General features: G+C 36.1%; 1 long non-coding RNA gene and 9 other non-coding genes across 10 annotated transcripts; all 10 read right to left on the reverse strand.

Moving 5' to 3' along the window:
- Positions 1-7,741: 7,741 nt before the first annotated feature.
- On the reverse strand, positions 7,742-13,394 carry LOC141283691 (uncharacterized). The gene is made up of 12 exons (XR_012338193.1): positions 13,347-13,394; positions 12,910-12,975; positions 12,663-12,741; positions 12,388-12,422; positions 12,091-12,125; positions 11,572-11,667; positions 11,171-11,205; positions 10,782-10,816; positions 10,268-10,369; positions 9,992-10,026; positions 9,594-9,628; positions 7,742-7,954 (listed from the first exon to the last, which is right to left on the reverse strand). It is a non-coding gene; the product is annotated as an uncharacterized lncRNA (long non-coding RNA).
- LOC141283936 (small nucleolar RNA SNORA26) lies at positions 8,116-8,233 on the reverse strand. Its single transcript, XR_012338302.1, has one exon. It is a non-coding gene; the product is annotated as a small nucleolar RNA SNORA26 (small nucleolar RNA).
- On the reverse strand, positions 9,698-9,818 carry LOC141283933 (small nucleolar RNA SNORA26). Its single transcript, XR_012338300.1, has one exon. It is a non-coding gene; the product is annotated as a small nucleolar RNA SNORA26 (small nucleolar RNA).
- LOC141283929 (small nucleolar RNA SNORA26) lies at positions 10,096-10,217 on the reverse strand. The gene has a single exon (XR_012338295.1). It is a non-coding gene; the product is annotated as a small nucleolar RNA SNORA26 (small nucleolar RNA).
- Positions 10,535-10,653, reverse strand: LOC141283925 (small nucleolar RNA SNORA26). Its single transcript, XR_012338291.1, has one exon. It is a non-coding gene; the product is annotated as a small nucleolar RNA SNORA26 (small nucleolar RNA).
- Positions 10,885-11,006, reverse strand: LOC141283931 (small nucleolar RNA SNORA26). The gene has a single exon (XR_012338298.1). It is a non-coding gene; the product is annotated as a small nucleolar RNA SNORA26 (small nucleolar RNA).
- Positions 11,276-11,397, reverse strand: LOC141283926 (small nucleolar RNA SNORA26). Its single transcript, XR_012338292.1, has one exon. It is a non-coding gene; the product is annotated as a small nucleolar RNA SNORA26 (small nucleolar RNA).
- Positions 11,838-11,956, reverse strand: LOC141283920 (small nucleolar RNA SNORA26). Its single transcript, XR_012338287.1, has one exon. It is a non-coding gene; the product is annotated as a small nucleolar RNA SNORA26 (small nucleolar RNA).
- LOC141283922 (small nucleolar RNA SNORA26) lies at positions 12,196-12,317 on the reverse strand. Its single transcript, XR_012338289.1, has one exon. It is a non-coding gene; the product is annotated as a small nucleolar RNA SNORA26 (small nucleolar RNA).
- On the reverse strand, positions 12,492-12,613 carry LOC141283919 (small nucleolar RNA SNORA26). Its single transcript, XR_012338286.1, has one exon. It is a non-coding gene; the product is annotated as a small nucleolar RNA SNORA26 (small nucleolar RNA).
- Positions 13,395-14,182: the final 788 nt, after the last annotated feature.

Raw genomic sequence — 14,182 nt, forward strand, 5'->3', positions numbered from 1 at the left:
TCAATTCCTCACTGTTGTTTTCAACTCTTTTTCGATTCTTGTTTTTTAGATTGGAGGAACCTAATTTTGCCATGACTGCAGGATATAAAGGTCTTAGAAAGTAGCCTTTTCATAATATGAATCTTTTTGAAAAAAATTACGATGTCTGTATTTTGAATTGTAATTTTGTCAGCATTGCCCATTATATTAGTCACTGTAAAAAATGACAGTGAATTTAACAGTAAAAAAACTGTTAAATGGTTAACAGTAAGTTCCCCTACTATATGGTGAAAAACTGTATTGGATATTGCATGTAATTTTACGGTAGTATACCATTTTCGGAAGTGAAAAAGAATATAAAATTTACAGTAAATAACCATAAATTGACATTCCCAGAATTCCCCGTATTACAGTTTTTACATTTTATGTTTGTTTTTTTTTTTTTTTTTTTGTTTTTTGGTTGGTGGTGGTGTTGTTGTTTAAATAACTGTTTCTTCTTAGTTTTTGTTATCAGTTTTGTACATTATGGTTGTATGTCACATCTAATGTTGTTTTATTAACCAATGATAGAGTTTAGTGTTTGTGTGAATGACACTATGCACCTTCTATATATGTTAATATTTTAATGTTAATGTTAATGTTAATGTTTAAATATTAAAAGCTTGTGATGGGGTTTGGTTCATCATATGACTTTCCCATCACCGCCTGCTTTTGGCGGTTATCAGTGTATTACAAAGGTAAAAAACAGATTTCAGTACTTCAATAGGTTGGTACATTAACATTATATCAGTTATAAAATTACGGTATTAAAACTGTAAAACTTAAAACATTGCTACCGTATTTTTTATGATACATTTCTGGCAACTACAGCTGCTGTTTTTATGGTAAATTTTACTGATTTTTTTTACAGTGTAGCCCAAAGCTCAGCAGTGGACATGCGTTTTGCATGAATGGAACAAGACATGAAGTGTCTAAAATACATGTGCACAGTTGCACTTTGACAAACTGTCTACTGAAAAAGATTAGCCAGAACATTAACAACAACACTGATATGTGTGGTTTATCTGTCAATCAGATGTGCTCTTGGTGTTTACTTTCAGAATCATCATTGGCTAAAAGAAAGGTTAAAAAACTAGTATTTTATTTAAGATGGAAAAAAGACCAAGACCTTTGATGACATTATGATCTATTCTGTTGTGCAGTGCTCAAAATTGTGGACAACATAAGCCAGTTCCACTCTAAAATAACTGAATCTGAAAACTGAAAAAGACATGATTAATGGAAATGAATCAGACTTCTAATCAATATTAGCGAGTAAGAGACAAATAAAAAGGTGCATAACAGAAGACTGCAACCTCAAACTCAGACAAGCTCAGTACAACACTCATTTTCATTCCTTCAGTTGTTGTGAATCAACGTTAAGCGATGTTTGATGACGTAGCAGCTGAGATATGCAGCCTTTTGTTTGAAAGGCACCTATAGATAATCTTTGTTCAACTGAAAACAGCTCTGAATGAGGAGTCGATTCCCCTTGATGGGATCGATTCCAACCTTTTTTCCAATTCTTTTTGGAATCAACTCCCAGCCCTAATTTTAACAATGTCCTTACTACTTTTCTAGGCCTTGAACTGGATAGTTGTGTTGCTGTCAGGGTCAGAAAGCTCTTAGATTCCATCAAAAATGTCTTAATTTGTGTTCCAAAGATGAATGAAGGTCTTACGTTCTGGCACTACTTACACTTCAAAGTGTCATAAAGTATTGCCAAAGTAAGCAAAATGTGACAAAGAAACCTGGTTCATACCAGTCTGAAAGAACAGTCTGGCATCGATCCACAGATGAGGTGAGGTGAAAAGTGACAGCAATCACACTGAGTCAGATGAATTTTTGTTTTGTCCAGAAAAATGTAAAAAGAATCCTACATAATTCAGCTCTTTCATCAGTAACCAGTGACCATTTTTGTGCACAAAATGTATTGTCACAGCTTCGTAAAATTAAAGTTGAACCATTGATATCACATGGACTGTTTTAACTAAGGCTTTTGGAATCGAGTCCGATTCCGATTGCTGGTTTTAGAATCGATGAGATTTGATTCCTCACTGTTGTTTTTGATTCTTTTTCAATTCTTGTTTTTTAGATTGGAGGAATCTAATTTTGCCATGACTGCAGGATATAAAGCTCTTAAAAAGTAGCTTTTTCATAATATGAAGCTTTATTCGTTGAAATTGCGATATATTTCTGTATTTTAAATTCTAATTTTGTCCGCATTGCCCATGAAATAAGTCATAGCCCCTAGCTCAGCAGTGGACATGCATTGATGCATGAATAAAACAAGACATGAAGTGTTTAAAATATGGTTTATTTTAACTGTATGATTTGCACAAAATGAACAAACTGTACACTGAAACAAAATAACCAGAACATTAACAACAACATTGATATGTGTTTATCAGTCAATCAGATGCACTATCAGCCACTAATTTGTGCTCTTGTCATTTTCTTTCAGAATCATCATTGGCTGATAGAAAGGTTAAAAAAAAGCATTTTTTTAAAGATGAAAATTAGATCAAGACCCTGGGTCACATCATAATCTATTCTGTCAGGCAGTGCTCAAAATTGTGGACAACATAAGCCAGTTACACCAAAAAATAACTTCTGAATCTTTATTAAAATGATCTATCCAAAAAGGGCATGATTAATGGAAACGAACCAGACTTCTTATCACTATTAGCAAGCAAGAGGCAAATTAAAAGGTGCTTAATGGAAGACTGCATCCTCAAACTCAATACCAACTCGTTTTCATTCACTAAATTGTTGTGAATTGACGTTCAGCGATGTTTGATGATGTAGCGGCAGAGATATGCAGCCTTTCGTTTGAAAGGCACCCATAGATAGTCTTTGTTGAACTGAAAACGACTTTAAATGAGATGATTCCCCTTGATGGGATCGATTCCCAGCAATTCTAACAATGTCCTTACTACTTTTCTGGGCCTTGAACAGGATAGCTGTGTTGCTGTCTATGCAGGCTCAGAAAGCTCTCGGATTTTTTTCAAAAATATCTTAATTTGTGTTCCAAAGATGAATGAAGATCAAAGTGTCATATAGTGTTGCTGAAGTGTGCAAAATGTGACAAAGAAACCTGGTTCATACCAGTCTGAAAGAACAGTCTGGCATCTGTCCACACACATATCCAGTCTGCCCACAGCTCGATCTCTGTTAGAGAGAGATGAGGTGAAATGTGTGTATATGTCTGACAGCCATCCACTGAGTGAGATGAATTTTTGTTTTGTCCTGAGAAATGTAAAAAGGATCCTACATAATTCAGCTCTTTGTTCCGTCAATGACCTGGAGAAGGTCAGAAAGTGTTCTTCTCCATTTACCAGCAGACTTCAAAGGGCTTGTGTGTGTTTGACAGAGAATATGTAAAACTGTGGGTTGAACTGGATGAAAGCGATCATCATTCATGTGAGAGAAACACAAAGGGACAGATAGAAGGAGAGCGAGCAGGAAAGAAGGAAGTATGTTTCTCTATTAGAGACAGTGAGAGAGTTTATTTATGCGATGCCTGGTCCAAGCTGGTTTGCACTAGCTCAGTGCTGGCGTAGCTAGTGAACAATGTCTTTCTGATTTATTTTTCTGATGAAACTGGATGACAAAGTATACCAACATCTTATGCTGTAGCATCTAAAGCAACAAAAGAGCTTGTTTAAACACTTGTTGTGGCACCCCTTGATGAAGGGTAGTAGTTTTTCACTGCTGTGTTATCCAAACACATCTTGTCATTCCCCTCTGAAAAATGTCCAAGTCGTTTGGCCCTGGAACCCTTTTCCTCAGGAACAGTTCTCTCTGCCAAAAAAACAAAAAACATGTAGCTCTGCCTGGATGTGGCCTGTACTGTCCAACCCTGAACCACATTTCACATCTGGGTCACATCAGAGTATCAAGACGTAGACCTGGCAGACGGCCGGCTGGCAGTCTGTTCAGATTCAATCGCATTCCTGTGAGTATGGCTCAAATCTTAAATCCCTCCATCCATGGCACAAGCCAAAAATAGATCACAATGTTCTTGTTTGGGTTTAAATTTCACAGGGTTGGAACCAAAACACATTCTGTGTTGTTTGTGGTTCTTGCACATGGACTCTTCTGATAATACAAATAAAATACAGAACTAGATTACTCTTGACAGATATCACTGCACTTAATGGCACCACAAGAGCCTGATTCCTGAATGAATGTCTCTAATGACACACAACTATCAGTGTAGGTACTGACTGATTGTTTACATGGCACTGAAAAAGAAAATCATGGCCAGTGTTAGGTATGCTACTCTAAAAAAGTAATTAATTACTAGTTATTAAGTACATACAAAATCCAAAATGTAATTAATTAGGGGCCAAGCATCAAATCTGTTGGCGTTCTTATTAATCTTCTTCCGCTTTTTCTTCTTCCGTTTCTTCCACTATTGAGTCTATGGTATCCAATAGAACCGCTTGCGGGAAAGGTGTGTAATTTGGCACACTGATAGAGGACAGTCTCAACATTAACCATAGCAAGTTTGGAGTCTCTATCTCAAACTCTCTAGCGCCACCACTTGTCCGAATTTTCACTCATGTTTATGCTAATAACTTTTGAACCGTAAGGCACAGAAGGAAATTTTTTCTCAATCCTCCGAGTCAAATTAAACAATTTTTTGCCATTTTTAATGGCAGACGGTTTGTCTGATTTTTTACCAAAATTGTCTCAGATCATCTTCAGACCATGCTGGTAAAAAGTTATGGAATTTAAAATTGATTTGATTAGTCAAACCGTTCTCGGAAAAACGGGCAAACAAATTCTACAAAAAGCGCACAAAAATGGATGTAAGGACACAACGGTTAGGCATATTGACACCAAACTTGGTGTGTGTGTTATAACAAGGTACCTAAGGCTACCTGCAGTGTTTCGGCAGGAGATATGAAAAATTGCTATTTTTGCTTACTTGTGAATTGTTTGGCCAAAAATCACAAAACTGGTCTCTTTAGATTTGATGCATCATGTTGAGTCGAACCATACCCAATTTTCCCATATCAGCCATTTTGGGCATCACCATTTTGAATTTTGCCAAAAAAAACAAAACAAAAAAAAAAGCTTTATTTTACGAACATATAGGCGCATCATTACGAAACTTGGGATGTGTCTTTGGCACCATGCCCTGGCAGTACTCAAAAAGTTTTGGGGCAGTGCCACCTTGTGGTCAAAAGTTATAAAGAAATTTCCAAAAATACTAATAACATTTAAATAAATTGGGCTATTGTAATAAAATTGGTCTCAGTATATTCTTTAAGTCATGCTGAGAACATTGATACCACTTCCTGTCCGCCAGTTTGATTTATGTTGAAAAACTACTTTTTCCAGACCATTTGTCTGATTTTCACCGAATTTTGATTGCATTAGCCTATTGTAATGATCTCAAAATATTCCTTGGGTCATGCGACGACATAGATACCAATTGTGCCAAAATTGGCTGAACTTCCTGTCCGCCAGTTTGATTTATATTGAAAACCAACTTTTTCGAATTCCTCCTAGACCGTTTGTCCGAATTTGATTTGGATCATCTTCAGACCATGCTGGCCAAAAGTTATGGATTTCGTGTCAATATACAAAACGGTTTTAATTTAGACCATCAACGAATTTGGTGGTGAAATGGCAAACTGCATCTGAGGCTGTATTGTGCAAAGCTTTGACATACTGACACCGTACTTTATATGTGCTATTTTCGTCTCACACTGACTACGCCACATAAATTTGGTAACAGCGCCACCTATTGGTCAAAAGTAATAAATAATCTATTAACCATTAATAATAACATTTCCAAAAATGTTAATTACTTTTTATTGCTTTAGCCTATTGTAATGATCTCAAAATATTCCTTGGGTCATGCCGAAAACATAGACACCAATTATGCCATAGTTGGCCAAACTTCATGCGCCTTTTTGATTTATGTTGAAAACCTTTTTTCAAACTCCTCCATGACCATTTGTCTGATTTTCACAGAAATCGAGTCAGATCATCTTCATACTTTGCTGACAAAAAGTTATTTTAGATTAGGGTCCAATTCTCTAGTTAATAGTGAGAATTAAGTAAATTAAGTATTAAGTTCTATTATAAAAAAAATAACTAATTAAATTACAGAAAAAATAAGAGTAATCCCTTTCTTTACTTTTTCAAGGGAAAACCTAATTAAATTACAGCAACTAATTACTTAATTGCATTTATTTATTTTTTATTATTTAATTTCTTATTATTAAAGTTATTTGTATTTTCAAATATGTATAGAAGTAGTAAAAGATTTGTTAATAGACATCAAGGAAATCGAATTCTCTTCCTCGTGTTAGTGAAGAGCTGAAGTGGCTAAATAATTAATAGAGCTGCGTTCACAATGTTTAGAAGAACAAAATCCACAATGGTTTATAATTAAGGTCCATTACTCAATCGAGCCAATTGAAAACAACATGTACTCAGACACAGTGTTTCCAGACTTTCCATCTTGTTTGTGTTATTTTTAAAGTGATTCACAAGTAGCCCACAGCAAGTGAAAACCTGCCAATCATGTCATGCTTAAAGACCATTGGATCATTCTGTAACATCCAACATTAGCCACATCTGCCCATCACTAACCCTCTGTGGCAAGAAATTCAAAATGTTAGTATCATTTTTTTTATATAATGAAAGATGCCTTACTCTTAGAATAGTTGTCTTCCTGTGTGGAGACATGCTGAATCTTCATGTATTTGTTTAAAAAAAAAAAAGCCATTGTTCTCTCCCTTTTTAAAATTAAGTAATCTCCATTAGCATTCATTTTTTAAATGTAATTTTCTCTTCCTCCTGTCTATTCCCTCAATCTCAAAGAAATTCTTAAAGCATAATTGTAAAAGAACCTGTCTGTGTAATTGAACCATTAATCACTTCTGTGCCCATAAATTGCACTTAATTCTGCGTGTTAGATAACCAAACTAGTGTGTCATTCAGTTATGCAGCCATCAGTCCATTCTGTGTCGTTAGTCATAGCTTCCTCTAGAAAACGTGCGTCAACACAGAATGAAGCATGCATATAAATACATTATGTTGGCTCTGTAATCAAATTCATTGAGAATGAATAATGTTATTTAACATGATGGCCCTTGTTTTCTAGAATTGTACTATAGTTGGAAAAAGCCCCCAAAACCAGTCTTAAGTAGCACCGGTATATTTGTAGGAATAGCCAAAATACATTGTATGGGTCAAAATTATTTTTCTTTATGGCTAAAATCAATAGGATATTAATAGATCATGTCCTATTAAGATATTTTGTACACTTCCTACTGTAAATATATCAAAACTCATTTTCTGATTTGTAATATGCATAGCTAAAAACACCATCTGGACAACTTTAAAGGTGATTTTCTCAATATTTAGAATTCTTTTTTTTGCACCCTCAAAATTCAGATTTTCAAATAGTATCTCAGCTAAATATGTTCCTAACAAATGATACATCAGTGGAAGGCTTATTCAGCTTTCAGATGGTGAATAAATCTCAAATAAAAATTTAAAAAATTTGATTTTTTACAACTGGTTTTGTGGTCCAGGGCCACATATGGTTTGTGCAGTCCACTATTAGCAGCTTTTTTTAATGGTGCCAGTTACTGCTACATTAAGCCTGACCCCAAAACAATTGAACAGGTGCAAAAGCCAAACATGTTATCTCTGCATATTGGGTCTAGATTACAAAATTTAATAGAACAGAAAAACAAGTGAGTATCTTTCTTTATTGCCCACAATCAATGCATAATTCTCAAAACACAATACATAAACATGGTTTACAAACAGAAACCCCACCACTCATTTCAGATGTTCTCCAAGCATGGCAATAACATTAGATCTACTCAAGTTGCATCACTGCTGAGGAACAAGCCACTATTCACAGAATACGTGCACTCCAAAATGAAGCCATCATTGGAATCTGTTAAGAGAGAGGAAAAACCTTAATTCACTTGAAATTTAGACAAAACAGGTAACATGTTACTTAAACACTGCCGACAAGATACAGGCACAGAAAAAAGACTGCTGACCAAAGTTTTAGCAAGAGTAGCCCTCTTTACCCCCTAATATGGCCACTAGAAACACTGTTTCTCCCGACAGGATCCGAAGCACAGATTAAGCCAATACTTCAGGTTTTTGAGAGAATTCATCTACCCCTCTCCTTTGATCGTTCAAGACATGGTAGGACTTGAACGTGCACTAAAGGGGCTGACAAAACTAGAAAAATACTTTGCAAAAGCAGCTCACTTTACAGTCCCTCCAGGATTTCACGATTTTTTTTTGTGATTTTTGCGATGAAAATTATAAATTTTGTGGTGGCAAGTCCTAGAAATTTGCGAAAAATTTTGCGATTTATTTAATTATTTAATTTATTTATTAATAATTAGGACATCACATTTACCATATTAGGTATTATGTTAGAGGCTCAATTATCATTATTATTATTATTATTATTATGTATGATCCTTTTTAAGAGCTGCACAAGTAAAATGAACAGAATGAGTGGGGTTGGACAATGTAAGGTAGAATTTTAGGTCATAAAATGACATGATTTATAATTCAGATACAGATTCACACAAAAACAATATCTTATACAATGGCATTTCAGCCTTTATACCATTAAAAGGGATAAATAAAGTATATAATTTATCATATTTATTTAAAACATAAATATTACTGTCTTAATTGTTTAGATTTTTTAGAAGGCACATTAAAAACCCTATGTGTTTGCTGCATAAAAATAAACAGCTGAAAAATGTATTGGAAAAAATTCTAAAAAATTAAAATTAAAATTCTGTCACAAGGGGGCGCTTTAGGAGCGCTGAAATATTATCGTTTCCCTAGTAATGGCTGTATACAAATCAGCATTAACGCTGTTTTATCAGGCATGAAATGAAAATGCCAACGACACGTTTCTGAGGACAGTCGGTTCTACTCAGATACATTCATTTAAAGACATCAGTGCTGCGTTTTGACTTTGAAATGTGCAGGGCTCATATTTATTCAATGACATCATTGCCTTTAGATTCGTCTTTCCGTCCCTAGCTGACTTTTAAAATTATAATTAAGACTTTTCTTATACTATTTAACAAATTCAAAACTTTTATGGCGTTCCATTTGCAACAACAGAAGCCCTCTACTTTACGATAGCGGGTCGGCTGGCCAGTGAAACATTTTGGTAGCTCGACTGAAAAACACAATAGCCCACGGGACATCGATCTTGCGAGCCCTGCAGACAGACACATCACGTGAGCAGCGTCTTTATCAACATGAGATATATATATATATATATATATATATATATATATATATTAAAATCTTTTTATTATTGAAATATTTGAATAACCATTTTTTGCGATTATTTTGCGGTTAAATGACAAATTATGCAGGATCGCAAAAAAATGCGACATTTTGTTGATTTTGCATTAAATTCAGCGATCGCAGAATCGCGAAAAACTGGAGGGACTGACTTTAGCCCCCTACTATGGCCACTAGAAACACCAATGGCCTTCAGTAGGCAAAGCATAGGAAGACTCAGACTTTGTGATCGAGTTACTCACCTCATGACTGTAGTTCTTACATTCTCTGGCTTTAGCTGCAAAATACAAATTTAGACTGATTAGCGATTATCTTAAAATCTAATTGACGAGGCCAACAATACAAAAATTGTTTCTCCCGACAGGATCCGAAGCAAGGAATATTAGGCCAATACTTCAGGTTTTTGAGAGAATTCATCTACCCCTCTCCTTTGATCATTCAAGACATAGTAGGACTTGAATGTGCACTAAAGGGGCTGATAAAACTAGAAAAATACTTTGCTAAGCAAAGGTAGCTCACTTTACCCTGTTGATATGCCTACTAAAAACACCAAAAGCCTCCACTGGGTAAAGCATAGGTGGAAACATGTCTAGAACAGACTAGTTGTATGAAAAAGCATTAACATGATCGAGTTACTCACCTCATGACTGTAGTTCTTGCATTCTCTGGCTTTAGCTGCAAAATACAAATTTAGACTGATTAGCAATCATCTTTAAATGCAATTGGCAAGGCTAACCATTACAAAATTGTTTCTCCCGACAGGATCCGAAGCAAGGAATATTAAGCCAATACTTCAGGTTTTTGAGAGAATTCATCTACCCCTCCCGTGTCGATCATGCAAGACATAGTAGGACTTGGATGTGCAATAAAAGGGGCTGACAAAACTAGAAAAATACTTTAAGCAAAAGTAGCTCACTTTTGAGTAGACTGTAGTTTATGAAATTAGCTGCATCACTGCTGAGGAACAAGTCACCAGTCAACGAATGCATGCACTCCTAAATGAAGCCATCAATGGAAACTGTAAAGAGAGAGGAACAACCATAATTCACTTGAAATTTAAACAAAACAGGTAACATGTTACTTAAACACTGCTCAGAAGATCCAGGCACAGAAAAAAAAGAGACCGCTGACCATGGTTTTAGCAAGAGTAGCCCTCTTTACCCCCTAATATGGCCACTAGAAACACTGTTTCTCCCGACAGGATCCGAAGCAAGGATTAAGCCAATACTTCAGGTTTTTGAGAGAATTCATCTACCCCTCCCGTGTCGATCATTCAAGACATGGTAAGACTTGGATGTGCAATAAAAGGGGCTGACAAAACTAGAAAAATACTTTGCTAACCAAAAGTAGCTCACTTTACCCCCCAGATCTGGCCATTAGAAAACCCAACAGGTTGTATGAAAAAGCATTGATATGACCAAGTTACTCACCTAATGACTGTAGTTCTTACATTCTCTGGCTTTAGCTGCAAAATAAAAATTGACTGATTAGCAATTATTGTAAAATGCAATTGGCGAGGCTAACCATTACAGAAATTGTTTCTCCCGACAGGATCCGAAACAAGGAATATTAAACCAATATTTCAGGTTTTTGAGAGAATTCATCTACCCCTCCCGTGTCGATCATTCAAGACATGGTAGGACATGAATGTGCAATAAAAGGGGCTGACAACTAGAAAAATATTTAGTCAAGCAAAGGTAGCTCACTTTGACCCCCTGATTTGGCTACGAAAAACAGCAAAAGCCTCCACTGGGGGAAGCATAGGTGTAAACATAAGACTAGACATATGAAAAAGCATTGATATGACTCAGTTACTCACCTCATGACTGTAGTTCTTGCATTCTCTGGCTTTAGCTGCAAAATACAAATTTAAACTGATTAGCAATTATCTTAAAATGCAATTGACAAGGCTAACTATTACAAAAATTGTTTCTCCCGACAGGATCCGAAGCAAGGAATATTAAAACAATACTTCAGGTTTTTGAGAGAATTCATCTACCCCTCCCGTGTCGATCATTCAAGACATGGTAGGACTTGAATGTGCAATAAAAGGGGCTGACAACTAGAAAAATATTTTGTTAAGCCAAAGTAGCCATTTTTACCCCCCTGATTTGGCCACTAAAAACACAGAAAGCCTCCACTGGGGGAAGCATAGGTGGAAACATGAGACTAGATCAGACTGGTCGTATGAAAAAGCATAGATATGACGAAGTTACTCACCTAATAACTGTAGTATGAAATTAGCTGCATCACTGCTGAGGAACAAGTCACCAGTCACAGAATATGTGCACCCCAAAATGAAGCCATCAATAGAATCTGTTAAGACAGAGGAAAAACCTTCATTCACTTGAAATTTAGACAAACCAGGTAACATGTTACTTAAACACTGCCGACAAGATCCAGGCACAGAAAAGAGACCGCTGACCATAGATTTAGCAAGAGTAGCCCACTTTACTCCTGACATGGCCACTAGAAACACCAACAAAAACTGTTTCTCCCGACAGGATCCGAAGCAAGGATTAAGCCAATACTTCAGGTTTTTGAGAGAATTCATCTACCCCTCCCGTGTCGATCATTCAAGACATAGTAGGACTTGAATGTGCAATAAAAGGGGCTGGCAAAACTAAAAAAATACTTTCCTAAGCAAAACAAGCTCACTTTACCCCCCCCCCCCAGATCTGACCACTAGAAAACCCAACAGGTTGTATGAAAAAACACTGATATGACCGAGTTACTCACCTAATGACTGTAGTTCTTGCATTCTCTGGCTTTAGCTGCAAAATACAAATTTAAACTGATTAGCAATTATCTTAAAATGCAATTGACAAGGCTAACTATTACAAAAATTGTTTCTCCCGACAGGATCCGAAGCAAGGAATATTAAACCAATACTTCAGGTTTTTGAGAGAATTCATCTACCCCTCCCGTGTCGATCATTCAAGACATGGTAGGACTTGAATGTGCAATAAAAGGGGCTGACAACTAGAAAACCCAACAGGTTGTATGAAAAAACACTGATATGACCGAGTTACTCACCTAATGACTGTAGTTCTTACATTCTCTGGCTTTAGCTGCAAAATACAAATTTAGACTAATTAGCAATTATTGTAAAATGCAATACAAGGCTAACTATTACAAAAAATTGTTTCTCCCGACAGGATCCGAAGCAAGGAATATTGAGCCAATACTTCAGGTTTTTGAGAGAATTAATCTACCCTTCCCGTGTCGATCATTCAAGACATAGTAGAACTTGAATGTGCAATAAAAAGGGCTGACTAGAAAACTAGAAAAATACTTTATAAACTACTTACCAAGTAATGGTTAGAGAAGGATTCTTCAGCACAACTGTGACTTAAGGACCAATCCAAAATATGAGTCTAGACATGAAGACTTAAAAAAAAAAGAGAGACAATTAATTAAAATATACACAAACATATGCTTATCTTGCTGCTTCAGAGCTGAGCTTTCCTTTAAACAAGACTTAGAGTAAAAGCAAATAATTTCTCCACCCTCATTTGTTACTTAATGAGCATCTTAAGATAATAAACGCTTCCTTACCTTTATATCCAAGACATCATAGAAACTGTCAAGTTTCTCTTCAGTCAGGGGGTTCAGGTGGACAATCTATTTATAAAAAATAACAAATAAAAAGATGCAATCAACATCTCCAGACATACAGGCCGCACATTCCTCACGTGGGTTCTCGAGCCACACGTGGCCTTTCTTCACAACTTAATATTTCGAGAATATAATCATGACTTGGAAGCAAGCTATATATCATGTTTTACCAAACATCTTTTAGTTTGGTCTAAGAACTATTTTGCCATCTTCCTATACACTTATAAAGTTCACTGTAACTGTTCTGGTAAACTAAACTCGCCGTTTTACGTTGCTTGTGCATATTTTCCTGTATGTATAAATGTAAAATGAAGCATAGCTTCAAGTATATAAGAAATTAAACAAGTGCACAAATACCTTAATAAAACCACACTCACCAACACCCATAGTGTGTGCATTCATGCTGTCTCCAACCGATCTGCGAACTCTGTACAAGACGCAAAGAGGCACGTGTGAGGTGTGACCGGTGCGAGGAATCATGGGATATTTAAAGAGACCACCTTCAGTTAATTTCAGCAAATCGGCTGTTTCAAACAGTTCATTGAAAATAAAAACGACTTCTAAAAACGCTCAGAGAGTTTCGGAAGAGATACAACTCAAAAGAACTATTACTGACTAATGGAAAAAAAGACACTATTTATATATTATTGTTATGCATAAATGTATGAAATGCACAGAAATACTTTAGGTTAACAGAAAATGTGTTGTTTCTCATTATAGTGTTCTCAGACTTCATTTAAACTTCATTTAGGCTTTGAATGCACGGTTGTGGACTGTGCATTGGAACAACCTTTTGGTCTCGCACTCTCTAAAACAAATTCTATTGGCCACAAGGAAAATTCGAACGCATGTTTTCGGGCATTCATTGGTGATTTAATCTGTCAATCAACCGAGCAGCGTTTCGTGTCGTAAGAGCAAATGCACCAATCGCGTCCGAGTGGGCGGGGTTTGACCGCTAATCCAGGATGTGAATGTTTCGTTCAGTCCGTGCAATTGGCAAAGATGTTTACAATAAATGTATCCCGCATTTGTAGTCTTAGTTGCAGTGACCATGAAGAAAACAACTAGATGAAAGCCGTAGACGTTTATCTGTCGCTTTGTTTGCTCTTGGCATGAGCAGTGGGGATTGAATGGTCACTGATTGCTGTCCTCGGTTGGGATTGCAGCTTGGCCTGTCAGTGTACTGCTGTTACAATCATGTTTATTTCATAAA

Source organism: Garra rufa, chromosome 13, assembly GCF_049309525.1.
Source record: "Garra rufa chromosome 13, GarRuf1.0, whole genome shotgun sequence".
Classification (NCBI taxonomy): Eukaryota; Metazoa; Chordata; class Actinopteri; order Cypriniformes; family Cyprinidae; genus Garra; species Garra rufa.